At 42.6% G+C, this 27754-nt stretch overlaps 1 protein-coding gene and 1 long non-coding RNA gene across 2 annotated transcripts in view; one reads left to right on the top strand and one right to left on the bottom strand.

Moving 5' to 3' along the window:
* The window catches only part of kbtbd13a (kelch repeat and BTB domain containing 13a), a 388109-nt gene that overhangs the window by 64946 nt on the left and 295409 nt on the right, over positions 1-27754 (top strand). The gene's annotated exons all lie outside the window — the stretch shown is intronic.
* On the bottom strand, positions 19401-23753 carry LOC127352029 (uncharacterized). The gene is made up of 3 exons (XR_007881022.1): positions 23665-23753; positions 21576-21951; positions 19401-19553 (listed from the first exon to the last, which is right to left on the bottom strand). It is a non-coding gene; the product is annotated as an uncharacterized LOC127352029 (long non-coding RNA).

The following is a 27754-nucleotide window of genomic DNA, read 5'->3' on the forward strand; positions in this document are numbered from 1 at the left end:
GCTGCTATAGACCTAGACTATCGGGGGATTTCCCATGGTGCACTGAGCTCCTCTCTTCCTCTCTCTTTCTGCACTCATTCATGTCCCATTAATGCATGTTACTAACTTCACTTCTTCCCTGGAGTTCTTGTGCTTTCTCGTCTCGCAGGTTCTTATCGATCCTGGTGGAGCCTCCTGCCATGGTCCTGCTAGTTTGCCATTGCCAATACTGTTGTTGCTGTGCATCTCTCTCTCTCTCTCTCTCTCTCTCTCTCTCTCTCTCCCCCCAACTGGTCGAGACAGACGACCACCCACCTAGAGCCGAAGGATCTGTCCTAGGTTTCTGCCTTTTAACAGGCAGTTTTTCCTTGCCCTTGTTGCCAAGTGCTTGCTCATGGTGGTACTGTTGGGTCTCTGTAAATAATGTTATAAAGAGTTCGGTCTAGACCTGCTCTATTTGAAAAGTGTCCTGAGATAACTTCTGTTATGAATTGGCACTATACAAATAACATTGAATTGAATTGAATTGAACTGAATTTCTTTCTGAGTGTTTCCTGGTCTGGTAAGCTGAAGCGCCCTCTCTCTGCCTTGCACTTCTTTTTCCAGGAATTGAATAAGGTCCTGCACCTTCCATTCACCATTGGAGTCTGATTTGCGTGTGTAGGCTAATGCAATGTCCTCTGGTAGTAACTGCATTAATACTGGGCAGAGCAGGCAACCATATGTGTCACTATGCACTCCTAAGGATTCAAGACTGCGGATCTGTATTTCACATTCGTCGTACAGGTTTTTCAGGTATTTCTCCACTGTATTTTTCTATCACTAGCTTGGGGAGTTTAACACTCTGTTGATGGTGTGATCTGACTGAGTCCCTACTTGTATCACTCACCCGCGCACTTACAGACTCCCGTCACCTTTCTATAAGTCTTTTTGTGTGAGTCTTCCATGTGATGATACGGTCCTGGTAGTCCTGCATGCTAGCAATCTCTGCTTCCAGTTCATCTGTCGGCGTTTCATCCTCAATGCCTCTGTCCAAGTCAACAAGTTGCTCTTCTTTTGTTGATAACACTGAAAGCATTTCACAGAGTTTCTCACAGTCTGGCTGTTCTTCGCTCACCTCCTCCTCCATACGAGTTAGCAGCTTCGTTGTCGAAGAGCGGATTGTCCGCCACTTCCTTTTTATCCACTCCAGCACTTCCCCCATCTCCGTTGTTAGCGTTAGCTATCTTAATTAGCTTCCAACTTCGACCTTCAACATTCCAAATTCCCGGGTTTCGGCACCATAATGTTGTGTAGTTGGAGCTTCTTTCAAGGAGGAAAGCATATAAACTGTCAAAGTCAGCGTTTATTTGCGGATTTGCTGCTTCTTACAAATATTAACAGAGGATGATAAACAGTAGACCTTTAGCCGACATCTTCGCGCATTACTTACTACTTCCGTTTTTTTCACTATCAAAATAAAAGCATTTAAAGTAGTAAAAAGTCCCGAGTAGTAATAAACTCAAACCTTTCAATAGAAATTAAATCTCTGGTTAAACACAACAATAACCATATCTCGTTTTCTTGTGACATGTAAATATTGTAAATAGCAATATTTCTAACTGTAAATACTTTGCCCTTTTAACTGATCATGAATGAACTTATTTATTTATTTAACTTAACATTTTTAACAAGGCCTGAGGTTATTTCTGCCCTCATGTTCAACCTCCACCCTGTCTGTAGAACCAAATCACAGCCACATGGCAGAAAGCTTCCACTCATATGAAACCCCCCAACCCCTACCTCCTGTGGTTAACTCTTAAATGCCACTGGCCCTGGATTGTTTGGCAGCTTAAACTGTTTTGTCCTGCTGCCCTGTGGAGGGTCTTCCCTCTGCAGCCTACTGAGCTAAAAAGGGTAAGGTAAAGGATAACTACAAAATTAATTGAATCTAATCAAAGGGATCCAACTATAGACTATATAGAAGATCGATGAAGTCTCTGTGATGTCACCCATGGGTTTCTGAAGAGCTGTCGTGAAGCTCAGTGTAGTTGGCCGTTGCCATCTTGGCAGGCTTGACTCCGCTGACATATATGTGGAGCTGAGGCGGGCTGAATGAAGCCAGTTATTGAAGTTACTGAAAACAGTAGCCTGTGATGGCACCCACTAGTCACTCAAAGCTGCCACATCCTTAATTATGCATAACTTTAAGCCTTCATAAGATTTAAACAGGTTATATAAAAATTCCAAAACAGTTTTTTGTACTAGGCTGTTAATGTGCTTATTCTTCCTGTAAAGTTGGTCATTTTGATATGGGGCCTCACTTCTGTAGCCACCTCCCCTCTTTCCTTTGTGCCCTTTAACCCCCACCGGTCGAGGTAGACGACTATCCAGCTGGACTCTGCTCGAGGTTTCTGCCTCTTAAAAGAAAGGTTTTATTTGCCTCTGTCGCCAAGTTCCTGCTCATGGTGGGAACTGATGGGTCTCTGTTTATAATTTAGTTTAGACCTGCTCTATATAACTGTCCTGAGATAACTTCTGTATGAGTTGGCGCTATACAAATAAAAACTACAATAAGAGCTTGGATTGAATATTTTCTATTTACAGTAAGCATACTCATAGACACGGGAAGTAGAGAGAGAGAGTGACCTCATGTGAATGAGTGAAAGAGAAGGCACGAATGTGGGTAGACATGTTGACATGATACTAAAACTTTCTTATGGTAACAGGGCCTAGCGGGCAAATGCACTAGTTTGTTTAAACGGCTTACTTTACAAATGATTAGACTGTTGTTTGGATTAATGTGTGGTATAAAACATCACAGAAGCTGAGGTGGATGAACCAGTTTCATTGGTTCATGGCCTAATAATCACAGGAACCAATCACAAATCAGCACTGCCAGCATATGAAAACATGTTCTTTTTCAGCGTTTTTTCTTCATTCACCTTCTTGGCTCCATCTAGTCAAGCAATGGAAGGTGTGAGATGACTTATATCATTACACACACACACACACACACACACACACACACACACACACACACACTCTCATACATACTTTATGCAAACAGTGGCACACTCACACACTCACAGTCTGGTGAATTTGCATTTAGGGAAGTAGTGTTTTTAGCTAGAAGGTGTAACGCTCTCCAGCTCTAACTGACATGTCGGCTAAAGTAAACAGTTCATATCCACACCCAGCAGGCAGCTGCTCTCAATTTACAGAAACACTGTGAATAATCTGGCAGGAATCACAAAATGAATCAGATATAGTATTTCGACATAATCAAAGTTTGAGATTACAGCAGTGATGTGTTTTAATAAATAATGTCTTGGGACATCACAAACTTACATGCAAACCATGTCAATGGTTCAACTCCAGCTTCTTTGTTGCGTGTCCTCTCTGACACAGCGGTAGAGCGGGTTGTCCTCTCGCTGCATGCTAAAGTGTCCTTGAGCAAGACACTGAACCCCAAATTGCTCCTGATGCTGTGCATCTGTGTGATTGTGTGAATGATTAGTTTCCATTTTGGTGAGGAGTTGGCACCTTGCATGGCAACCACTGCCATCAGTGTATGAATGTGTGTGAATGGGGTGAGTGTGGCATGTAGTGTACAGTGCATTGAGTGGTCGAAAGACTAGAAAGGCGTTATATAAGTACATTTACTTACACTTATGTTTCTGGTGAATAATAGTACCAAGGCCATCACTATCAGCCTTGAAAAAGCCAAACTGGTGTAACTCAGAGAAGAAGAAAAAATTTCAGGGCTGCTTACTCCACCATGAATAAAAGCTCCAGAAATCCCACTATACTTTAACAGCACACAAAGCCACATTCTTGAATGTGATGTTTTGTGCTTTATTGAGGTTTTCTTGTTGAAGGTTGTAATAAGGTCGAAAGGATCTTGTGCCAGGTAGATCTGGGTTGTGAGTGGTATATAGAGGTTTTGCTTTGTTCTTAGTTGCAGTCTTTTCCAGTAAGGCCTGAACTCCCTGCCAAAGACTTTATAGGGACTCTGAACTGAGACAGTACAACTGACCTTTCAGAGTTGGTCGCAAGCAAGATTTACAATTTGAAGGTGGATGGTCATATTTTCAATATTCAAGCTGAACGTGAGGGACCACTTTTGATTTTGGCTGCACTGTTCGATCAGGAATGGCAAGTTGGTGCAGTCACATCAAGTTAGCCTTTTCAACCATCATAAAAACTGTTCTGGTTCGCGCACCTAGTTTTGAATCATTCAGAGTATTTCAACCAAAACTAAATTGGTCCAGAACCGTTGGTGCCAGTATGAGTTTGGAAGTGGGGGAAACATTCATCTTTTTCGTGTTTTTCCTCTCAATCTCAGCCTACCTCAGCTGTTTTTAAAATATGGTGAGAAATCAGTTGCGTCAATATAACTAGTAAAGCCATCCATCTTCTGGATGCCCTCTGTCTCTAGTTTGTGGTTCGGTTTTATGAGGATGTGACCATTTTAGAGGTCACAGTAGCCCAATTTATACAGTGAGGTCAAGTTTCAGACAACGATCTCACTACAAACAAATGGCTACTATGAATATATAAACATTATCACACATGAATACAATTGAGCTCATGGTATCCAGTAATACCCACATTATGTAATTCCAACATTGTTCATGGACTCAAGTATGCAGAGATATCAGAATCAGTATCAGAATCAGAATCGGGTTTATTGCCAAGTAAGTTTTTACACATACAAGGAATTTGCCTTGGTGCATAAGCATCACAACAAAAATCAAGTATTTTTTAAATATAAATAAAGATAAAGACAAAGAAAGATCTAAGTTGTACAAGAATGATATTTACAATGTGCAAGATATAAAAACCAACCAAAGTGCATTAATGTAACGCATATATACAGGGTGGGTATAAGAGTCAGTGTCAGTTCCGGGCCTTGTTAATGAGGCCAGCTGCAAAATGTATATTGTATTTACAGTACATATACAAATGCACACATTTAAGCTGCATACAAAATACTGCATGGTTTTTGCCTAAAACTGCAATTATTACGTAAATGTTAAGTATAAAGTGGGCAGTAAAAAGGAGACTTGTGGGTACCCATACAACCCATTTTCATTCAGATATCTTAAGGTCAGAGGTCAAGGGACCACTTTTAATAGCCAGGCCAGTTTTTCAATCGCAAAAATTAATCCTAACTTTGGAGTGCATTTACCCCCTTCCCGACCAGCTACAGTTATTGGTGTGGATAGCCCTTAAGAAGGTTCTGGTTTTGAACTTGCCGAACCACTGGGGCCTCCCGCCACATGTCGAAGTATCCTTGAGCAAGATACTGAACCCTAAATTGCTCCTGATGCTGTGCATCGGTCTGTGAATATGTATGAATGAGTTAAAAAATTGAATTGTATTTCCTTTTAAAAGGTCCTGTGTGCAGGATTCAGTGAAGTTGCAGATTGCAACAATTTGAAAGCAGCACAGACCTCGAAGTGTGTAGGAGCAACTATGGGGCCTGCAAACTCATGGTGGTTAAAAGAGGCAGAAGAGGACCCGCTTCCCTGATTATTCACTAATGAAAACGCTGACCTATATATACACACGCTCTACCTCACCTTGTTAGAATAAATTCATTGCTGACATCTGTACAGTTTCCTTTGGATATTTTTTTTTTTTTTTTTGCTTTATTGGAAATGATATGAAAAATATGTTACAGTGACAAACTCTTGGTATATAACAATTATAACATTCAAAATCGTGTTCATACCTCCTAATGAATTCTGTTTAACATTTACAACAAATACAAATACATCATATAGAGAGACATTTTAGGAGAAAATAAAATAAGTAAAACAAAAGAAGAGTATACAAGATGTTGGGCAGTATACTTAAAAAAGGAGCTTAGCAAGGGATTAAATTAAATTGTAAAGTTTCTGGGCAGGGGCGTTTTGTACCTTCTTTATACATTTAATAAGTAAAGAGAAATCATTTTTCCAAGCATTTCACACTGGAGGAGATTTAGACAGTCGACATTTATGTATTTAGAATTTGGTCATAAGTATTATATTGTTAATTAGGTATTCAGTGTTTTTATCTTTTAATATTACTCCCAACTGAATATTTTTTGGAGAAAGAAAATCTACATTTATGAATTTTGATATCAGCCAATCATGTAAGGATTTCCATAGGATTTGGATCGTGTCACAATTATAAAATAAGTGTTCTGTGGTTTCTACATTTGTGTTGCATAAATAACAATTATCCACTTCAAATTTAAATCTTGCTCTAATGAATTCATTCGATGGGTAGATCTCATTTATAGTTTTAAAATGTATTTCTTTATGTTTAGGGAGAACTGGAAATTTCAAGAATTTTGTTCTAATAGCCTTAATTTCAGTTTTCTTATAACTCTGGAGAATATGTGTCCTTGTACATCCAGGGTACATCGTGTTTACCAAGGACTGCCTCAGAAAAAAATTATTGCATTTTTTGTCTAAGAATTCGACATCGTCTATCATTATATTTTGTAATTTTGGAGTTGGGGTGTTGTCTAGATTATTCTTGATCATCTGAATGAGTACTGTTGGAATATTTTGTATAACCTTGACATAATCTTTAACCGAACAATCTAAGTTATAAGTATCATTAAATTCGTCTAGTTTCAGTATATTGCCATTTCTATCCATCAGATGCATGATTGACCATATTTAATTCCTCATCCAGTTTTCCATAAATATAGATTTTCTTCTGCTTAAGATAAATCTGTTGTTCCCCAGTGGGATGTTGTGGGGGGTGAAATTATGTGTATAAATCATTTTCCAGTGTGAAAGCACTTGTTGGTGGAAGGCAGAGAGTTTATCAACGGCTGTGTTGCAGAGGCAGAGCGGGTCATCACCTAATCGGAAGGTTGTTGGTTCGATCCCAGGCTCCTGGTGCCACATGTCGAATATCCTTGATCAAGATACTTAACCCTGAATTGCTCCCGATGATGAATGTGTATGAATGAGTTAGTTTCTGTTGGATGAGCTTTACCATCACTGAGTGAATGTGTGTGAAAGGGTGAATGTGGCACGTAGTGTAAAAGCGCTTTGAGTGGTCGGAAGACTAGAAAGGCGCTATACAAGTACAGGTCCATTTACCAGTTAGATATTACAAAATCACATTTTAGCAAGAACTCGATACCACCCAATTTCTTAAACACAAGTGAAGATGAAGAGAACCAAATATCTTGACCATTCTTAAGAAAAGATTGTAGCCATTTAACCTTTACTACTTCGTTCATAATTTCAAAATCTACAGCTTTTATCCCACCTACTTCATAGCCTTTAAGCAAATTTCCTTTCCTGATGTAATGATGCTTATTTCTCCAAATAAAGTTAAAATTTAATTTATTAATATCCTTTACGACTTTGGGAGATATAGCTAAAGAGAATGCAGGGTAGATCAACCGAGATATAGTTTCTGTTTTAATTAGCAGTGTTCTACCAAACAAGGTCATGTCTCTCTGCAACCACGTGTGTTTTCTTACATTTGTCAACAGTATCTTGAATGTTCTTTTTCTCTCTGGTATCAGGGCATCTGGTTATCCAAATTCCGAGGTATCGAGTATCTTTTTTCACAGGTATATTATATAATGAAGTGTCCGAGCAGTTGTGGATGCTCATGAGTTCACATTTGTCAAGGTTCAACCGGAGGCCTGAAGCTTTAGAGAACAGCTCAATTGTTTTTAAGGCCAAAGGAACTTGTTCTTTATTCTTCAAGAACAATGTTGTCATCAGCTAGCTGACTCATTACTAATTCTTGACCATTTATGTTTAAACCATCAATATTGGATTTTTTTATAATAATGGTTAATAATTCAGTAACTGTAATAAACAGAAGAGGTGAAATACTACATCCCTGCCTTATGCCTCTTCCTACTTTGAACCTGGGGCATGTACCTTCTGGGAGGGAAACACAGCTGTTGATATCTGTGTGCAACATAATAATCATATCTAAAAACTTGCTGCCAAATCCAAAGTGCTTCAGTGTATCAAAGATAAATGTATGTTCAACAGAGTCGAATGCTTTATAGAAATCAAAAAATAGCATAAAACCATCATCCTCTATTAAATCACCATAATCAATGAGGTCCTGAACCAAGCAGATGTTGTTGTGGATGGATCTTCCTTTAAGAAATCCTGATTGAGTTGGGCTAATAATCTTTGATATGCCTGATTTTAATCTTGCTGCCAACACTGATGTGAGAATTTGATAATCTGTATTTAAAAGAGTGATAGGTCTTAAATTGCCCAGGTGTCTCTTATCTTTCCAGGGTTTAGGTATTAATTTTATTATGCCCTTTTTTTATCATTGTCATTAATTCTTTGTTAATTATACATTCATTGAAAGCCTTCAGTAGCAGTGTTTTGATGTCTTCCCAGAAATGTTTGTAGAAGTTAGCCGTTATTCCATCTGGGCCTGGTGCACGATAAGATGCTATTTCTTTGACGATATAGTCAAATTCACCCATTCTTAAACCCTCCTCACAAATGTCCCTAAAGTTATCATCAATTACTGGAATCTCCTCCTTAATTTTTTCCAAAAATAGCTTAGCATTTCGTTCAGAGTATGAATATGTATAAAGTTTGCTGTAGAAATTCAGAACCTCTTTTGTGATTAGATTTGTTTCTGTGCATTCTTTCCCCTCTATTATGAAGCTGCAGATTGCATCTTTTTCTTGTCTATGTTTTTCTAAATTACAGAAATAAGAAGTATTTTTTCTCCATCCTCAATCCACTTGGCTCTGGATCATATGTATGCTCCCTGTGCTCTATTTAAGTAAAGTTCATCAAACTGCGATAGGAGGATGCTGATCCTTTCCTTATCTTCTGCACTCCAGTTTAACTTGCTATATGAGAATAGTTCTTTGACCATATTAGTTGCATTTGCTTTTCTTTCCCCTTCCATTTTTTGCTGAAACAAATTGAGTAATTTCTAATTTTAAACTTTAAATATTCCCATTTCTGTGTTGAAGTAGCTAATGTGTCATCCTTTGGATATCTAAAATTATCTTCTTTATATTGTTACAATATTCCTTATTTGTTAACAACCTTGCATTAAATTTCCAATAACCTTTGGATTTAGTAGACATGATCACTCATGGGCCTATTTGAAATATTTGTTCCTGCTACATGTTTTAAGATTGAGTTTGATGTCAACCAGTAATCAATTCTTGATTTGGCCTGTCCATTAGGCTTAAACCAAGTAAAACACCTCCTTTCCTTGTTAAGTGTTCTCCAGATATCTATCAAGTTATTATTGTTGATGAAGTCTATAATCTGATTATTATATTTTGATGAGTGCCTAGATGGCCACCTATCCATCCCAATCATCAGGAGTTAAATTGAAATCACCTCCAACCAGTAAATAATCAGTAGGAAAGTTTATCTTTAGTTCCTTAACAACTGCTGTAACTCGATGTAATAGATTTCATTTTTTTTGGTCATTGTTATACCCATAAACATTAACCAAAATAAAGAGCACATTATCTATCGCCAGTACACAAGCTACCCAATGACCATCACTGTCAGACTTCTCCTTTACGATCTTACCAGGATACCTGTTGAAACATATAGCTACACCTGCTGAGCGATTAGTACCATGACTGAAGAGGATTTTATCTCCCCACTGTTGAGTCCAGAACTTAACATCTGATGCATCAGAGTGTGTTTCTTGAAGGAATATGCAGTTAGCCTTTTGCCCTTTATAAAACAGCTTTACGTTTGATAGTCTTTGAGTCCCCTTGCATTAAAAGAAGAAAAGGAAATATCAGCACTAAGCTGGAACACATGAACACTTTAAGTACCTTTTTAGGAAGGTTGTTAGGAGACAGGGTAGAGAACCTTGAGATTAGAGTCCCATAATCAGAATTTTCCACTATGTATTCAGGTCAGTTTCAATGTTCAGCCCAAACCTGTTGCCCTTTCCACGATGCGCTTGCCGTCAATGAAGCCATGCGGTCCCCTGAAGCCCGCTGCTTTGCCTTCCTTTTCTCGCCTGCTCGATCTTCGGCCACATCGCCTGTCTGGACAGCCAGCGTCAGGTCTTCTGCGAAGCGGATTCCTTCTTCCTTGCAGACTGGGGAGGTTTTCGTGCACTTCCAGATGTCGTCCCTTACCCCTCGTTTAGCGAAGAGGATGATGACTTGTCGCTGCCTGTTTTCCATCACTCTGCCAACTCTGTGCAAAACATCGACAGCGTCTTCCATCTTTGCCGCCAGGTCAGGCGCGATTTTACACAGGAGCTCCACCACCTCAGTTCTGATATTCTCATTTACTCTCTCACCTTTTATGTGCAAGCACCATCTCCTTTTGTATCTTTCTTGGTTCACTACACGCCCTTTCATGTCCTCATTTTCTTTTCTGAGCACGTCCGTGGGAGCATCCTACCAAAGTACCATCAACACATGAGCTTTCTTTCGAGGAAGAAGAATACTCTCGACCATGTGTACAGCAACGTGAAGAACACCTCCAAGACTGTGCCCGTCAGACCACATCTCAGTGTTCCTCTACCCAGCCTACAGGCAACTCCTCAAACGAGCTCCCCCAGTAAGTAAAACTATTAAAGTGTGGAATGAAGGATCTGAACTAGTGCTTCAGGACTGGGTGTGTTTAAAACTCCTGCTCTGAGAGGGGACTGTACTTTGGACCTAAAGGAATATGCTGCAGCTACATCCGCAAATACACTGAGAAAATTATCCCCACTAAACGCTGCAAGACCTATCCCAACGACAAACCCTGGATTAACTGAAGTATGGTCCATGCTACGTGCGCGCTCTGCTGCATTTGTCTCAGGTGACACTGAGGACTAGAAAAAGGCCAGATATGACCTGCATATATCAGACAGGCCAAGAGACAATACAGACTGAAGCTGGAGGGATATTACACCACTGCTGATCCCCGGCAAGGTCTGCAACACATCACAGACTACAAACAGAAAACAAACAGCTCGCTTCAAAGCCCTAAACACCAGCTGAAAGGGAGGGACTATGGCCAACGAGGGCATACTGGACACACCACTCTGTCACCACTCGGTCCCCACCTGCTTCAAGTCCACCACCATCGTGCCCCTCCCAAAGAAGGACACTGTGACCTGTCTGAATGACTATTGGCACCTTAACTGTAACTGTGAGGCACAGAGCACCTTATTCAACCTAGGTTTACTGTACACACACAGATAATAATAATAATAATAATAATAATAATAATAATAATAACAATAATAATAACAACAATAACAACAAGAGGTGGTCAATTTAGAAGAACTAATAGAATAAAGAAGAATAAATAGCTAAATAACAATCATGGGGTTAGTGTCCTAAGGTGCATGGTCAAATCCAGTGCTTGAAAGGCCTAAGGTGCATAAGTAGTGTCAGTCAGTCAGTGGTCACATAATGCAGGGTGCACTGCGTCAGGTGGTATAGTTAACTAAAGGGCAGACATAATGGAGTTTAGAGTTTTCCTCCCCTGGGTGGAGTTGAAGAGCCTGATGGCGTGGGAGAGGAACGATCTCCTCAGTCTTTCAGTGGAACAGGACAGTGACAGCAGCCTGTCGCTGAAGCTGCTCCTCTGCCTGTAGATGGTGCTGTGCAGTGGATGCAGTGGATTGTCCATGATTGACAGGAGCCTGTTCAGTGCCCTTTGTTCTGCCACAGATGTCAGTCTGTCCAGCTCTGTGCCCAACACAGAGCCCGCCTTCCTCACCAGTTTGTCCAGACGGGAGGCATCCTTCTTAATGCTGCCTCCCCAGCACACTACTGCATAGAAGAGGGCGCTCACCACAACAGTCTGATAGAATATCTGCAGCAGTTCTTTGCAGATGTTGAAGGACGCCAGCCTTCTGAGGAAGTATAATCGGCTCTGACCTCTTCTGCACAGGGCGTCTGGGTTGGCAGTCCAGTCCAGCCTATCATCCAGGTGTACTCCCAGGTATTTGTATGTCTGTACCAACTCCACACAGTCACCGTTGATGGTCACAGGTTCCATGTGAGCCCTGGGCCTTCTGAGGTCCACCACCATCTCCTTGGTCTTGGTGGTGTTGAGGCGCAGGTGGTTGGAGTCACACCATGTAACAAAGTCCTGAATGAGTTTCCTGTACTCCCCCTCCTGGTCATTCCTGATACAGCCCACAATAACCATGTCGTCTGCAAACTTTTGCACGTGACAGGACTCTGAGTTATATTTTAAGTCTGAAGTGTACAGGGTGAACAGGACCGGAGAGAGCACGGTCCCTTGCGGCAATCCCGTGCTACTGACCACAGTGTCAGACCTGCAGTCCCTCAGTCGCACATACTGGGGTCTGTCTGTTAGGTAGTCCATTATCCATGCCACCAGATGTGAGTCTACTCCCATGTCTGCTAGTTTGTATTGCAGAAGTCGAGGCTGGATGGTATTGAAGGCGCTGGAAAATTCCAGAAATGTAATTCTCACAGCACCATTTCCCCTATCCAGGTGAGAAAGGGATCTGTGCAGCAAGTACACAATGGCATCCTCTACTCCCACCTTCTCCTGGTAGGCAAACTGCAGTGGGTCAAGGGCGTGGCGGACCTGTGGCCTCAGATGGTGTAGCAGCAGCCATTCCATGGTCTTCATTACATGCGATGTCAGGGCGACCGGTCTGAAGTCATTTAGCTCACCAGGATGTGGTTTCTTTGGGATTGGGATGATGCAGGATGTCTTCCACTGACTAGGGACCCTCCCCTGTTCCAAGCTCAGGTTGAAGATGTGCTGTAGGGGGAGTCCCAGCTCCAATGCACAGGCCTTCAGAAGTCGAGGGGATATTCCATCTGGACCTGCTGCTTTGCTGGGACCAAGCCTCATTAGCTCTCCACACACCTGGGCTGTTGTAATAGTGGGTGGGACAACCAGCTCCTCTGTGGCTCCTGAGGGGAGCGAGAGAGAGACAGCAGCAGAAGGGGGTATGGTGACCTGAGGTGTTAACGGGATGGGGTGGTCGAACCTGCTGAAGAATTGGTTCATCGGGTTTGCTTTTCCTGTATCTCCCTCCATGTGGGCCCCCCGCTTTGAGCTGCAGCCGGTGATGATCTTCATCCCATCCCACACCTCCTTCATGCTGTTGTTCTGCAGTTTCTGCTCCAGCTTCCTTCTGTACTGCTCCTTCACTTCCCTGAGCTGGACTCTGAGTTCCCCCTGTACGCGTCTAAGCTCCTGCTGATCTCCGTCTTTAAAGGCCCTCTTCTTCTGGTTAAGAAGGCCCTTGACATGACTTGTAATCCAGGGCTTGTTGTTGGCATAGCAGCGCACAGTTCTTACAGGAGCAACAACATCCATACAGAAGTTGATGTAGTCAGTAGTACATTTTTGGCAAAAACAACAACAAGGTATAGTTCACCCTAAGATGATTTTTTTGTTATTATTTACTCACCCCTTTGTCAATAGAAGGATTGGTGAAGTTTTGTTAACATCCGTGTTCTTCTGCAAGTTTGAGAGACCTTTTTTCCACTCAACTGCAGTGAGCGGTATCTTAGCATCAAAAGTCGAAAAATACATCAATAATCAATAAACTGTCTCCATACTGCTTGTCTGAGGTAATCCAAGTGTCCTGTAGCTCACACATGCCAAGACGTTTGTACAAAACATAACAAACTTGTGTTTTCAGCTGTGTTTGCTCTGCTGCTCTTCCAATGCGTGCTCCTTCCAACGCCGCACACAAACTTACACACTACTAACTTCCAGCTAGCCCATCCGTGTTCACGCAGCACCACAGTGGAAGCAAAGCAGAACAAACAAAGCCAAAACACAATTTGGTATGCTTTTCAAAACATCTAGGAATGTTTAAGCTGCAGGACACTTGGATTACTTCAGATGAGCAATATGGAGACATTTTTTGATTCATGACATTTTTTGGATGTTTGAAGCCAAGTTGCCGTTCACTGCAGTTTTGTGAGAAACAAACATCTCGGCAAACTCCCAGAAGAGCATGAATGTTGACAAAACTTCAGTCCTTCTATCGGCATCGGGGTGAGTAGATGATGACATAAATTTCATCTTAGGGTGGCTAAAATGGGTTTGAGGTAGCTTGTTAAAGGCACAAGGACAAGTTCAGGAACTGTTAGCATAGAGCAGCGGTTCTCATCCGGTGGGGTGCGCCCACACTCTCCGGGGGGGGCGCGAGTAGGCTACAGGATGGGAGGAAAAAAAATCTGATGTTATTGGAGACTTTTGTGGTGTTTGGAGACTGACGTGAAAAGCACGTATCACTCTGCAGTTACTGTGCTCAACGAGCAGCGGGTGCTGCCGTGAGCCCCTCCCCGGTCCAAAGCACTCACAGGCGGTCAGTCTCTGTAGCCCCACGCAGCAGTCCCAGCCTGCAGTCAGAGCAGAGAGGAGACACACACACCACTCCACGTCCAGGCTGCAAATGAATCGCGCATGTGCATGGCCGCCGCCGTTCCCGCCCTGGCTCACAGAGCGGGGTTTAAATGTAAATGTTTCTTCACTCACTCTGCACTCTCACACAAAAAATACAACACTGCACGTAGCTCCATTCACTCTAGTCTAGTCTCTTGCCAAGTTCGCTTGTGCCAGCTCTCGCTAGTCTATCTATTATCAATCTCGATATCATTTACTTATACTTCAAAACCCAAACAGTCTTTTTAAAGAGTAATCCCACAAACAGTCTTTTTAAAGATTATCCCCATCTCAGTTATTTTTATGTTTTTATGTTTATTTTTTAAACTGCTAGGCAGTACACTTAGCTAACTACCCCTCTGCCTTTTTCACCGTGTTGCAACACACACACACACACACACACACACACACACACACACACACACACACACTCAAAGGACTACAATCGTTAAGTCTTAAAATAAAATCTGCATTGCCTGTAAAATCGTTATTTTGTTTGTTATTAATTTTGTTTTGTTTGTATTAAAGATCGTGCCTAAGTCCCAACTGATCAGCCCCCGATACTAGTCTCTCAACATAGCCACACACACGCACACATCGTTACATCATAGCCTACACTTTATTGAAATCACAACTAATCCAAATCCAAATTATTTCAAAACCAACAAAGATGGAGAGATTTCTAGTGAGGACCAACAAGGCAACCGACGCACCACCAGCTGCAAAAAAGCTTCGAAGGTACGATGAAGCATACCTGCAGTTTGGGTTTACAGTCACGGCTGATCTGAGACCTCAGTGTGTCGTGTGTGCCGAGGTGCTGGCAAACGACAGCATGAAGCCCTGCAAACTAAAAAGGCACCTCGAAACAAAGCATGCTGGCATTAAGGACAACCCGGCTGAATATTTTTAAAAAAAGCTTGATGGCTTCCATCAGCAAAAGGCAACCATTTCAGCGCACAGCACTGTGTCTAAACAGTGTTTGGAGGCATCGTATGTAGTGGCCAAAAGAATAGCTAAACTGGGTAAACCGCATACAATTGCAGAGACTCTCATTTTGCCGGCCGCGCAAGACGTGCAGAATAATGATAGGAGATAGTGCAGCAGCCAAACTCGGTGCAGTACCACTGTCCAATGACACAGTCGCTAGGAGAATTTCAGACATGTCAAATGATATCAGAGAGCAACTGATTTCATTCATAAAAAAGAGTCCTTACTACGCGCTGCAGCTGGACGAATCCACTGATATTGCTGGGCAGGCACAGCTCCTCACCTATGTCAGGTATCTGCGGGACAAGGCGATTGAGGAGGATGTCCTGTTTTGCCGGCCTCTTCAGTCGCACACTACAGGAGAAGCCATATTCAATGTCCTTGATGTTTTTATCCATGAAAATGGTTTGGCTTGGGACCGATGCGTTGGCCTATGCACGGATGGTGCGCGGGCAATGACGGGCCGTGAGCGCGGCCTAGCTGCTCGCGTTCAGCAAGTAGCTCCACTTGTGAAATGGACACATTGCATGGTCCATCGCGAAGCACTAGCTGCTAAAAAAATGCTGGTTCTCTTTGACTCCGTGCTGAACCAATCCGTGAAAATGATAAATCTCATCAAATCACGGCCGCTAAACTCTCGCTTGTTTGGGGTCTTCTGCCAGGAGATGGGGTCAGGGCACGAACAGCTGCTTCTGCACACTGAAGTTCGCTGGCTCTCCAGGGGGCGGGTGTTACAGCGGTTGTATGAGCTGCGAGAGGAGGTGAAGTGGTTTTTGACAGAAATCAAATCAGATCTGACAAAGCATCTGGATGACACTATGTGGCTTGCGTCTCTGTCCTATCTGGTCGATATATTTGACCGCTTGAATGGCCTCAACCTGTCTTTGCAAGGCCGCGAAACTCATATTTTGCTCCTCGCAGACAGAGTGGACACCTTCACACAAAAACTTGACGTCTGGCATGGCCGCATCACTCGAGGGAACTGCGACATGTTCCCCAGCCTTGCAGACTTTATCACGGATGCAGGCACGTCACACGATTTCTCCTCTCTATTTCAATCAGCGTCTGAGCACCTGTCAGAAATGAGAAAACAATTTGCAATGTACTTTAAAGAGGATTATCGCTCTTTTGCGTGGGTTCGAGATCCATTTGTGTGCACAGCAAACGAGCTGTCAATTGATATGCAGGAACAGCTTATTGAGCCAAAGAGTGACAGTAGGCTGAAGGAACTCTTTACCTCCTGCCCTCTTTTGTCATTCCTGGCAGCACTGATGCAGGAATACCCTCAACTCTGTGACGTCGCCTTGAAGATTCTCCTCCCTTTCGCGTCGACATATTTGTGTGAGGCAGGATTCTCAAAAATGACTGCACTCAAAACAAAGTACCGCAATCGTGCACAAATCGAGGATGATTTGAGGCTATGTTTATCAGACATTGCTCCAAGAATTGAGGATCTTTGCAAGGCAAAGCAGGCTCAGGTCTCACATTAACATCGCCTACCTGCAAGCTTCTGTCAAAAATGCAGATGATAGGCCTATTATTAGGCCTAGTAATAATAACACTAATAAAGCATAAATTCATATCAGAGGTCTGGTGCCAATTCCCAATTATAGCAATAGCCTAGTAATGATAATAGGCCTACTACTACTACTCATAATAATAATAATAATAATAATAATAATAATAAAGCATGTAACCTCATATAATTATATAGCAATAGCCTAGTAATGATAATAGGCCTACTTATGATAATAATAATAATAATAATAATAATAACAACAATAAAGCATGTAACCTCAAATAATTGTATAGCAATAGCCTAGTAATGATAATAGGCCTACTACTACTACTACTACTACTAATAATAATAATAATAATAATAATAATTAAAGCTGCAAGCAGCGTTGAGCGGGACCTCGCACCCCACCCAACTCGGGCGTGCTGCGGCCGCGTCACGTGCCGTCGTTACACGTGCGGACCAAAGCGTGAAATGTCACGTAAATCAGCTCAAAATCGCCACACAGCGCTTACTTTCTGTTGCCGGTAGGTGGCGCTATCACTATGTCTTAATATTGTCATGTAGACAAGTTCAGGGCGGGACTGTTGTAACACACCTTAAGTTTCATTGAGATTGGACCACGTACGCTGAAGTTACGAGGCCGTGTTACGGGCGAGACTGTTACAGAATATATGAAGTTTACTGGAGATTGCACAATGCACACTGAAGTTATGAGTGCTATTTCATGGCGGATCCACTGAATTCGACAAGTCGTCACCGGCGCGGTCCTTTCACGTAACGCAGCTGAAAATCGTAACGCAGCTCAAAATCGCCACACAGCGCTTACTTCTTATTGCCAGTAGGTGGCGCTATCACTATGTCTGAATATTGTCATGTAGACGTGTTCAGGGTGGGACTGTTATCAAACACGTGAAGTTTCATTTAGATTGGATCATGAACGCTGAAGTTACGAGGACGTGTTCAGGGTGGGACTGTACACTGAAGTTGAGTACTATCTGTTTATGGTGAATGGTCGAAATTCAACGCAACGCCACGGGTACGCCGTTTGACGGAATGTCGTAAATAGCACAACTTTTAATCATGAATGTCTTTAGATTGCGCTGATTAAATTGGAAGTTGATCCGATAAATTCCCTAGGAGGAGTTCGTTCAAATACAAGGCAAAAAATCACAGAAAATGAGCACGGAATGCAAAATGGCTGACTTTGATGCCAAGCCACGGACACGCCGTTTGACGGAATGTCGTAAATAGCACAACTTTTAATCATGAATGTCTTTAGATTGCGCTGAAAAAATTTGAAGAAGATCCGATAAATTCCCTAGGAGGAGTTCGTTCAAATACAACGCGAAAAATCACAGAAAATGACCAAAAAAATCTAAATGGCTGACTTTGATGCCACGCCACGGACACGCCCTTCAACGTACATGCACAAATAGCACAACTTTAAATCAGGACCATTTTTTGAGTGTACTCACAAATTTTGAAGCATATCCGATAAATTCCCTAGGAGGAGTTCGTTCAAATACAACGCGAAAAGTTCGCCGAAATCGAAACTTTAAATCAAAATGGCCGACTTCCTGTGGGGTTTCGGGTATGGGTCCAAGAGGCTTCTTTGTACATCTCAGCATGTTAAACATGCCTACCAAGTTTCGTACATATCGGTGAAACGTGGCGCCGGGGCTGCTGTTTCTTTATCCTGTAGGGGGCGCTACACACACGACAAACACGATTTTTGGTATGTGAGCTTCAGGCACTACTCTACACGTGCCCTGTGAATTTCATATTCATAACTATTACGGTCTCCGCACAGTGATTTATCCTGCCACCAGAGCGCCACCCAGTGGCCTGATTTTTTTTCCTTTTTTGGTGAGCCTCAGGGAGCCATGGGCAAGCATCCTACCAAGTTTCATTTTAATCACACGTGCCGTTGCAGAGATATAAACTCCTTCATTTTAAAGAGCGCCACCTAGTGGTAATGGTCTGAAATTGTGCACGGTGCCTAAGGAGGACATGAGGAACTATGGACCCAAGTTTGATGTGAATCGAACATACCAATGTTAAGAAATGGTCCTCTTCCTTTTTTGACGAAAAATCTACAGGAAGTCTTAATTTTATAGCGCGCTTATTTTTTGAAATTTCAAAAAGGTTCAAATTACTTTTTTTGCCAGGGCGGTCCCCAAGTGCTAGGTGAAAAATTTCGTGTGAATCGGCCAAAGTGTGTAGGAGGACCACGAAAAGGTACTTTAAGGACATTTAGCGCTCTAACAAAAAAAAATTATAGGCGGAAGTGGGCGGGGCCTATATGGAGAGATTCAGCATCATTCACCGAACGCGTGGATATAAGTTTTTTGAATGTGCGACAAAATATACAAAAGTTATTAAGTAACAAGAAACTGAAAATTCTTTTCTCAATAGTAGCGCCACCTAGTGGCAGACCCGAAAGTGACACATGTAAACTCCGCATTTTCACCAGGCCTGACCACTTTGCCAAATAAAATTGACTTTTCGTATATGTTCAGGGGGGCAAAAATGCAGTCAAAGGGTCCTAAAAAGAATTAAAGCTGCAAGCAGCGTTGAGCGGGACCTCGCACTCCACCCAACTCGGGGCGTGCTGCGGCCGCGTCGCGTGCCGTCGTAACACGTGGGGACCACAACATGAAAATGTCACGTAAATCAGCTCAAAATCGCCACGCAGCGCTTACCACCTGTTGCCAGAAGGTGGCGCTATCACTATGTCTGAATGTTGTCATGTAGACATGTTCAAGGCGAGATTGTTATCAAACACGTGAAGTTTCATTGAGATTGGACCATGTACGCTGAAGTTATGAGGACGTGTTCAGGGCGAGACTGTTACAGAATATATGAAGTTCACTGGAGATTGGACATTGCACACTGAAGTTATGAGTGGTATTTCATGGCGAATCCACTGAATTTGACAAGTCGTCACTGGCACGGTCATTTCACGTAACGCAGCACAAAATCGCCATGCAGCGCTTACCACCTGTTGCCAGAAGGTGGCGCTATCACTATGTCTTAATATTGTCATGTAGATGTGTTCAGGGTGGGACTGTTATCAAACACGTGAAGTTTCATTGAGATTGGATCATGTACGCTGAAGTTATGAGGACGTGTTCAGGGTGGGACTGTACACTGAAGTTGAGTACTATCTGTTTATGGTGAATGGTCGAAATTCAACGCAACGCCACGGGTACGCCTTTTGACGGAATGTCGTAAATAGCACAACTTTTAATCATGAATGTCTTTGGATTGCGCTGATTAAATTTGAAGTAGATCCGATAAATTCCCTAGGAGGAGTTCGTTGAAATACAACGCGAAAAATCACCGAAAATGCGCACGGAATTCAAAATGGCCAAGTTTGAGGGCACGCCACGGACACGCCCTTCAACGTACATGCACAAATAGCACAACTTTTAATCAGCACCATTTTTTGAGTGGACTCACAAATTTTGAAGCATATCCGATAAATTCCCTAGGAGGAGTTCGTTCAAATACAACGCGAAAAGTTCGCCGAAATCGAAACTTTAAATCACAATGGCCGACTTCCTGTGGGGTGTCGGGTATGGGTCCAAGAGGACTTTTTGTACGTCCCGACATTCTAAACGGGCCTACCGAGTTTCGTACATATCGGTGAAACGTGGCGCCGGGGCTGCTGTATTTTTATCCTGTAGGGGGCGCTACACAGAGGACAAACACGATTTTTGGTATGTGAGCTTCAGGCACTACTCTACACGTGCCCTGTGAATTTCATATTCATAACTATTATGGTCTCCGCACAGTGATTTTTCATGCCAAAAGAGCGCCACCTAGTGGCGTATTTTTTTTGTCCTTTTTATGTGAGCCTCAGGGAGCCAGGGGGAAGCATCGTACCAAGTTTCATCTTAATCACACATACCGTTGAAGAGATATAAACTTCTTCATTTTAAAGAGCGCCACCTAGTGGCAATGGCCTGAAATTGTGCATGATGCTTAAGGAAGACATGAGGAACTATGGACCCAAGTTTGGTGTCAATTGGACATACCAATGTGGAGAAATGGTCCACTTCCTTTTTTGACGAAAAATCTACAGGAAGTTGGAATTTTATAGCGTGCTTATTTTTTTAAATTTCAAAAATGTTCAAATTAGCCTTTTTGCCAAGGCGGTCCCCAGGTGCTAGGTGGAAAATTTCGTGCGAATCGGACAAAGCGTGTAGGAGGAACACGAAAAAGTAGTTTAACGACATTTCGCACTCTAACGAAAAAAAATTATAGGCGGAAGTGGGCGGGGCCTATATAGGAAGATTCAGCTCCATTCACCGAACGCGTGGATATAAGTTTTTTGAATGTGCGAGCAAATATGCAAAAGTTATTAAGTAAGAAAAAAGTGAAAATTCGTTTCTCAATAGTAGCGCCACCTAGTGGCAGACCAGAAAGTGACACATGTAAACTCCGCATTTTCACCAGGCCTGACAACTTTGCCAAATAAAATTGACTTTTCGTATATGTTCAGGGGGGTAAAAATGCAGTCAAAGGGTCCTAAAAATAATAATAATAATAATAAGAAACGAACCAAAAACAATAGGGACCTCCAGCGGTCGCTTGCGAGGTCCCTAATTAAAGCTGCAAGCAGCGTTGGGCGGGACCTCGCACTCCATGCAACTCGGGGCGTGCTGCCACAACACGAAAATTTCACGTAAATCTGCTCAAAATCGCCACGCAGCGCTTACCACCTGTTGCCGGAAGGTGGCGCTATCACTATGTCTTAATATTGTCATGTAGACAAGTTCAGGGCGGGACTGTTGTAACACACGTGAAGTGTCATTGAGATTGGACCACGTACGCTGAAGTTATGAGGACGTGTTCAGGGCGGCACTGTTACAGAATATATGAAGTTCACTGGAGATTGGACATTGCACACTGAAGTTATGAGTGGCATTTCATGGCGAATCCGCTGAATTTGACAAGTCGTCACTGGCACGGTCATTTCACGTAACGCAGCACAAAATCGCCATGCAGCGCTTACCACCTGTTGCCAGAAGGTGGCGCTATCACTATGTCTTAATATTGTCATGTAGACAAGTTCAGGGCGGGACTGTTGTAACACACCTTAAATTTCATTGAGATTGGATCATGTACACTGAAGTTGAGTACTATCTGTTTATGGTGAATGGTCGAAATTCAACGCAACGCCACGGGTACGCCGTTTGACGGAATGTCGTAAATAGCACAACTTTTAATCATGAATGTCTTTAGATTGTGCTGATTAAATTTGAAGTAGATCCGATAAATTCCCTAGGAGGAGTTCGTTCAAATACAACGCGAAAAATCACAGAAAATGACCCAAAAAATCTAAATGGCTGACTTTGATGCCACGCCACGGACACGCCCTTCAACGTACATGCACAAATAGCACAACTTTTAATCAGCACCATTTTTGGACTGTACTCACAAATTTTGAAGCAGATCTGATAAATTCCCTAGGAGGAGTTTGTTCAAATAAAACGCGAAAAGTTCGCCGAAAGTGAAAATGAAAATCAAAATGGCCGACTTCCTGTGGGGTGTGGGGTATGGGTCCAAGAGGCTTTTTTGTACGTCCCGGCATTCTAAACGGGCCTACCGAGTTTCGTACATATCGGTGAAACGTGGCGCCGGGGCTTCTGTTTTTTTAACCTGTAGGCGGCGCTACACACATGACAAACACGATTTTTGGTATGTGAGCTTCAGGCACTACTCTACACGTGCCCTGTAAATTTCATATTAATAACTATTACGGTATTCGCACAGTGATTTACCATGCCAAAAGAGCGCCACCTAGTGGCGTTTTTTGTTTTTCCTTTTTAAGGGAGCCTCAGGGAGCCAGGGGGAAGCAGCATACCAAGTTTCATCTTAATCACATATACCGTTGTAGAGATATAAACTTCTTCATTTTAAAGAGCGCCACCTAGTGGCAATGGCCTGAAATTGTGCACGATGCTTAAGGAAGACATGTGGAACTATGGACCCAAGTTTGGTGTCAATCGGACATACCAATGTGGAGAAATGGTCCACTTCCTTTTTTGATGAAAAATCTACAGGAAGTTGGAATTTTATAGCGTGCTTATTTTTTTAAATTTCAAAAATGTTCAAATTAGCCTTTTTGCCAGGGCGGTCCCCAGGTAGTAGGTGAAAAATTTCGTGCGAATCGGAAAAAGCGTGTAGGAGGAACACTTAAAAGTAGTTCAAGGACATTTTGCGCTCTAGAAAAAAAAAATTCTAGGCGGAAGTGGGCGGGGCCTATATGGGGAGATTCAGCTCCATTCACCGAACACGTGGATGTAAGTTTTTTGAATGTGCGACAAACTATGCAGAAGTTATTAGCCTAAACGCATTTTTTATGATAGTAGCGCCACCTAGTGGCAGACCCGAAAGCGACGCATGTAATATCCCCATTTTCACCAGGCCTGATCACTTTGCCAAATAAAATTGACTTTTCGTATATGTTCAGGGGGGCAAAAATGCAGTCAATGGGGGCTAAAAATAATAGGTAAGAAGAAGAAGAAACATTGCAAATACAATAGGGACCTCCAGCGGTCGCTTGCGAGGTCCCTAATTAAAGCTGCAAGCAGCGTTGGGCGGGACCTCGCACTCCACGCAACTCGGGGTGCGCTGCGGACGTGTCGCGTGCCGTCGTAACACGTGCGGACCACAACACGAAAATGTCACGTACATCAACTCAAAATCGCCACGCAGCGCTTACCAGCTGTTGCTGGAAGGTGGCGCTATTGCTATATCTTAATATTGTCATGGAGACAAGTTCAGGGCGGGACTGTTGTAACACACGTGAAGTTTCATTGAGATTGGACCACGTACGCTGAAGTTATGAGGACGTGTTCAGGGCGAGACTGTTACAGAATATATGAAGTTCACTAGAGATTGGACATTGCACACTGAAGTTATGAGTGGCATTTCATGGCGAATCCGCTGAATTTGACAAGTCGTCACTGGCACGGTCATTTCACGTAACGCAGCTCAAAATCGCCACGCAGCGCTTACTTCCTGTTGCCAGTAGGTGGCGCTATCACTATGTCTGAATATTGTCATGTAGACGTGTTCAGGGTGGGACTGTTATCAAACACGTGAAGTTTCATTGAGATTGGATCATGAACGCTGAAGTTACGAGGACGTGTTCAGGGTGGGACTGTACACTGAAGTTGAGTACTATCTGTTTATGGTGAATGGTCGAAATTCAACGCAACGCCACGGGCACGCCGTTTGACGGAATGTCGTAAATAGCACAACTTTTAATCATGAATGTCTTTAGATTGCGCTGATTAAATTGGAAGTTGATCCGATAAATTCCCTAGGAGGAGTTCGTTCAAATACAAGGCGAAAAATCACAGAAAATGAGCACGGAATGCAAAATGGCTGACTTTGATGCCAAGCCACGGACACGCCGTTTGACGGAATGTCGTAAATAGCACAACTTTTAATCATGAATGTCTTTAGATTGCGCTGATTAAATTTGAAGTAGATCCGATAAATTGCCTAGGAGGAGTTCGTTCAAATACAACGCGAAAAATCACAGAAAATGGCCAAAAAACTCTAAACGGCTGACTTTGATGCCACGCCACGGACACGCCCTTCAACGTACATGCACAAATAGCACAACCTTTAATCAGCACCATTTTTGGACTGTACTCACACATTTTGAAGCAGATCTGATAAATTCCCTAGGAGGAGTTCGTTCAAATACAACGCGAAAAGTTCGCCGAAAGTGAAAATGAAAATCAAAATGGCCGACTTCCTGTGGGGTTTGGGGTATGGGTCCAAGAGGCTTTTTTGTACGTCCCAGCATGTTACACCTGCCTACCGAGTTTCGTACATATCGGTGAAACGTGGCGCCGGGGCTTCTGTTTTTTTATCCTGTAGGGGGCGCTACACAAATGACGAACACGATCTTTGGTATGTGAGCTTCAGGCACTACTCTACACGTCCCCTGTGAATTTCATATTCATAACTATTACGGTATTCGCACAGTGATCTTTCATGCCAAAAGAGCGCCACCTAGTGGCGTATTTAGTTTTTCCTTTTTAAGGGAGCCTCAGGGAGCCAGGGGGAAGCATCATACTAAGTTTCATCTTAATCACACATACCGTTGTAGAGATATAAAGTTCTTCATTTTAAAGAGCGCCACCTAGTGGCAATGGCCTGAAATTGTGCACGATGCTTAAGGAAGACATGTTGAACTATGGACCCGAGTTTTGTGTCAATCGGACATACCAATGTGGGGAAATGGTCCACTTCCTTTTTTGACGAAAAATCTACAGGAAGTTGGAATTTTATAGCGTGCTTATTTTTTTAAATTTCAAAAAGGTTCCAATTACTTTTTTTGCCAGGGCGGTCCCCAGGTTCTAGGTGAAAAAATTTGTGCGAATCGGACAAAGCGTGTAGGAGGAACCCGAAAAAGTAGTTCAGGGACATTTTGCGCTCTAGAAAAAAAAAATTCTAGGCGGAAGTGGGCGGGGCTTATATGGGGAGATTCAGCTCCATTCACCGAACACGTGGATGTAAGTTTTTTGAATGTGCGACAAACGATGCAGAAGTTATTAGCCTCAACGCATTTTTTATGATGGTAGCGCCACCTAGTGGCAGACCCAAAAGCGACACATGTAAACTCCCCATTTTCACCAGACCTGAATACTTTGCCAAATAAAATTGACTTTTCGTATATGTTCAGGGGGGCAAAATCGCAGTCAATGGGGGCTAAAAATAATAATAAGAAACGGAGCAAATACAATAGGGACCTTGCCGGTCGCTGTCGCTGGCTCGGTCCCTAATAATAGGTAAGAAGAAGAAATCGAGCAAAAACAATAGGGACCTCCAGCGGTCGCTTGCGAGGTCCCTAATAATAATAATGCCTGCAAGCTCACATTAGAAGTCTGGTGCTACTGCCAATTATAACAATAGCCTAGTAATGATAATAGGCCTATACCTACCGCTACTGATGATGATGATGATAATGATAATAATAATAATAATAATAACAATAAAGCATGTAACCTCATATAATTGTATAGCAATAGCCTAGTAATGATAATAGGCCTACTACTACTACTACTACTAATAATAATAATAATAATGCCTGCAAGCTCACATTAGAAATCTGGTGCTACTGCCAATTATAACAATAGCCTAGTAATGATAATAGGCCTATACCTACCGCTACTGATGATAATAATAATAATAATAATAATAATAATAATAATAATAATAATAATAATTAAAGCTGCAAGCAGCGTTGAGCGGGACCTCGCACTCCACGCAACTCGGGGCGTGCTGCGGCTGCGTTGCATGCCGTCGTTACACGTGCGGACCAAAACATGAAATTTCACGTAAATCAGCTCAAAATCTCCACACAGCGCTTACTTCCTGTTGCGGGTAGGTGGCGCTATCACTATGTCTTAATATTGTCATGTAGACAAGTTCAGGGCGGGACTGTTGTAACACACCTTAAGTTTCATTGAGATTGGACCACGTACGCTGAAGTTACGAGGACGTGTTCCGGGCGAGACTGTTACAGAATATATGAAGTTTACTGGAGATTGCACAATGCACACTGAAGTTATGAGTGCTATTTCATGGCGAATCCACTGAATTCGACAAGTCGTCACCGGCACGGTCCTTTCACGTGACGCAGCTCAAAATCGTAACGCAGCCCAAAATCGCCACGCAGCGCTTACTTCTTATTGCCAGTAGGTGGCGCTATCACTATGTCTGAATATTGTCATGTAGACGTGTTCAGAGTGGGACTGTTATCAAACACGTGAAGTTTCATTGAGATTGGATCATGAACGCTGAAGTTATGAGGACGTGTTCAGGGTGGGACTGTACACTGAAGTGGAGTACTATCTGTTTATGGTGAATGGTCGAAATTCAACGCAACGCCATGGGTACGCCGTTTGACGGAATGTCGTAAATAGCACAACTTTTAATCATGAATGTCTTTAGATTGCGCTGATTAAATTGGAAGTTGATCCGATAAATTCCCTAGGAGGAGTTCGTTCAAATACAAGGCAAAAAATCACAGAAAATGAGCACGGAATGCAAAATGGCTGACTTTGATGCCAAGCCACGGACACGCCGTTTGACGGAATGTCGTAATTAGCACAACTTTTAATCATGAATGTCTTTAGATTGCGCTGATTAAATTTGAAGTAGATCCGATAAATTCCCTAGGAGGAGTTCGTTCAAATACAACGCGAAAAATCACAGAAAATGACCAAAAAAATCTAAATGGCTGACTTTGATGCCACGCCACGGACTCGCCCTTCAACGTACATGCACAAATAGCACAACCTTTAATCAGCACCATTTTTGGACTGTACTCACAAATTTTGAAGCAGATCTGATAAATTCCCTAGGAGGAGTTCGTTCAAATAAAACGCGAAAAGTTCACCGAAAGTGAAACTTTAAATCAAAATGGCCGACTTCCTGTGGGGTTTGGGGTATGGGTCCAAGAGGCTTTTTTGTACGTCCCGGCATGTTACACGTGCCTACCGAGTTTCGTACATATCGGTGAAACGTGGCGCCGGGGCTTCTGTTTTTTTATCCTGTAGGGGGCGCTACACACATGACGAACACGATTTTTGGTATGTGAGCTTCAGGCACTACTCTACACGTGCCCTGTGAATTTCATATTAATAACTATTACGGTATTCGCACAGTGATTTACCATGCCAAAAGAGCGCCACCTAGTGGCGTATTTTGTTTTTCCTTTTTAAGGGAGCCTCATGGAGCCGGGGGAAGCATCATACCAAGTTTCATCTTAATCACATATACCGTTGTAGAGATATAGACTTCTTCATTTTAAAGAGCGCCACCTAGTGGCAATGGCCTGAAAATGTGCACGATGCTTAAGGAAGACATGTGG

Source organism: Dicentrarchus labrax, unplaced genomic scaffold, assembly GCF_905237075.1.
Source record: "Dicentrarchus labrax unplaced genomic scaffold, dlabrax2021, whole genome shotgun sequence".
NCBI classification, from domain to species: domain Eukaryota; kingdom Metazoa; phylum Chordata; class Actinopteri; family Moronidae; genus Dicentrarchus; species Dicentrarchus labrax.